Genomic DNA, 3079 nt, shown 5'->3' on the forward strand with positions numbered 1-3079 from the left:
CTTGGTGACTGAGGATGAGCATGTGAGGCTCGGTGCAGGATTTCTCCACTGTATCTCTATTTCCTCCTTGGTGACTGAGGATGAGCTTGTGAGGCTCGGTGCAGGATTTCTCCACTGTATCTCTATTTCCTCCTTGGTGACTGAGGATGAGCATGTGAGGCTCGGTGCAGGATTTCTCCACTGTATCTCTATTTCCTCCTTGGTGACTGAGGATGAGCATGTGAGGCTCGGTGCAGGATTTCTCCACTGTATCTCTATTTCCTCCTTGGTGACTGAGGATGAGCATGTGAGGCTCGGTGCAGGATTTCTCCACTGTATCTCTCTTTCCTCCTTGGTGACTGAGGATGAGCATGTGAGGCTCGGTGCAGGATTTCTCCACTGTATCTCTATTTCCTCCTTGGTGACTGAGGATGAGCATGTGAGGCTCGGTGCAGGATTTCTCCACTGTATCTCTATTTCCTCCTTGGTGACTGAGGATGAGCATGTGAGGCTCGGTGCAGGATTTCTCCACTGTATCTCTCTTTCCTCCTTGGTGACTGAGGATGAGCATGTGAGGCCCGGTGCAGGATTTCTCCACTGTATCTCTATTTCCTCCTTGGTGACTGAGGATGAGCATGTGAGGCTCGGTGCAGGATTTCTCCACTGTATCTCTCTTTCCTCCTTGGTGACTGAGGATGAGCATGTGAGGCTCGGTGCAGGATTTCTCCACTGTATCTCTATTTCCTCCTTGGTGACTGAGGATGAGCATGTGAGGCTCGGTGCAGGATTTCTCCACTGTATCTCTATTTCCTCCTTGGTGACTGAGGATGAGCATGTGAGGCTCGGTGCAGGATTTCTCCACTGTATCTCTATTTCCTCCTTGGTGACTGAGGATGAGCATGTGAGGCTCGGTGCAGGATTTCTCCACTGTATCTCTATTTCCTCCTTGGTGACTGAGGATGAGCTTCTGAGACCAGTATCCCTTCTTTCTTTTCTCTCCAAAACTCTTGAACGTGCCGTCCTTGGCCAGCTCTCCCGCTATCTCTCTCTGAATGACCTTCTTGATCCAAATCAGTCAGGTTTCAAGACTAGTCATTCAACTGAGACTACTCTCCTCTGTATCACGGAGCGCTCCCGCACTGCTAAAGCTAACTCTCTCTCCTCTGCTCTCATCCTTCTAGATCTATCGGCTGCCTTCGATACTGTGAACCATCAGATCCTCCTCTCCACCCTCTCCGAGTTGGGCATCTCCGGCGCGGTGACTGAGGATGAGCATGTGAGGCTCGGTGCATGTGAGGCTCGGTGCAGGATTTCTCCACTGTATTTTTACGTAGAAGAAAAGTTGTGGTTAAACCGTTTCAATTCCATTTCAATTTAAGGGTCTCTCTTTCTCAATTCAAGGGGCATGGGAAATATATGTTTACATTGCCAAAGCAAGTGAAATAGATTAAACAAAAGTGAAATAAAGAATTCAAATGAACAGTAGACATTACACTCACAAAAGTTCCAATAGAATAGACATTTTAAATGTCATATTTTTTTTTCACCACTTGTGGGGTGTCGCTCACTAAGAGGTTAATATTCTCTTTGGGCAGACTGGTTGTGTTGACGGAGAACCTGGCAATACCACGACTGTCCGTGGTTAGGTTCTGTAGTCGTAGATATGAGGACCAGCCTTTCTCCTCGAACAGGTAGACTAACAGGTAGATATGCAGTGTTGTAATGATGTGCAAATAGTTGAAGTACAAAAGGGAAAATAAATAAATACAAGTTGTATTTTCAATGGTGTTTGTTCTTCACTGGTTGCCCTTTTCTTGTGGCAACATGTCACACATCTTGCTGCTGTGATGACACACTGTGGTATTTCACCCAGTAGATATGAGTTTATCGAAATTGGATTTGTTTAATAATTATTTGTGGGAATGTGTAATAAGCTCATAGAAAGGGATTTGATAATGTCACTCTCTCTCTTCTTCCTGCAGTACGTGTCCATGTGACCTGTCCCCAGTGTGAAGAGATCCAGAACACATCGGGGAACACTCCCACCCAGCTGTTATTTATATCTTTGCCCAGTGTGAAGAGATGCAGAACACATCGGGGAACACTCCCATCCAGCTGTTATTTATATCTTTGCCCAGTGTGAAGAGATCAGAACACATCAAACACTCCCCACCCAGCTGTTATTTATATCTTTGCCCAGTGTGAAGATCCAGAACACATCGGGAACACTCCCATCCAGCTGTTATTTATATCTTTGCCCAGTGTGAAGAGATCCAGAACACATCTCGAGAGGTACTCACATCCAGCTGTTGTTATATCTTTGCCCAGTGTGAAGAGATGCAGAACACATCGGGAACACTCCCACCCAGCCGTTATTTATATCTTTGCCCAGTGTGAAGAGATGCAGAACACATCGGGAACACTCCCATCCAGCTGTTATTTATATCTTTGCCCAGTGAAGAGATCAAGAACACATCGGGAACACTCCCACCCAGCTGTTATTTATATCTTTGCCCAGTGTGAAGAGATGCAGAACACATCGGGAACACTCCCATCCAGCTGTTATTTATATCTTTGCCCCAGTGTGAAGAGATCCAGAACACATCGGGGAACACTCCCACCCAGCTGTTATTTATATCTTTGCCCAGTGTGAAGAGATCCAGAACACATCGGGGAACACTCCCATCCAGCTGTTATTTATATCTTTGCCCAGTGTGAAGAGATCCAGAACACATCGGGGAACACTCCCATCCAGCTGTTATTTATATCTTTGCCCAGTGTGAAGAGATGCAGAACACATCGGGGAACACTCCCACCCAGCTGTTATTTATATCTTTGCCCAGTGTGAAGAGATGCAGAACACATCGGGGAACACTCCCATCCAGCTGTTATTTATATCTTTGCCCAGTGTGAAGAGATCAAGAACACATCGGGGAACACTCCCACCCAGCTGTTATTTATATCTTTGCCCAGTGTGAAGAGATCCAGAACACATCGGGGAACACTCCCATCCAGCTGTTATTTATATCTTTGACAAAATCTGAAAATGATTTTCATGTTATGACATCAAGGGAGAACATTCAATAAAATTCACAAATGT

This window comes from Oncorhynchus gorbuscha, linkage group LG16, assembly GCF_021184085.1.
Source record: "Oncorhynchus gorbuscha isolate QuinsamMale2020 ecotype Even-year linkage group LG16, OgorEven_v1.0, whole genome shotgun sequence".
Classification (NCBI taxonomy): domain Eukaryota; kingdom Metazoa; phylum Chordata; class Actinopteri; order Salmoniformes; family Salmonidae; genus Oncorhynchus; species Oncorhynchus gorbuscha.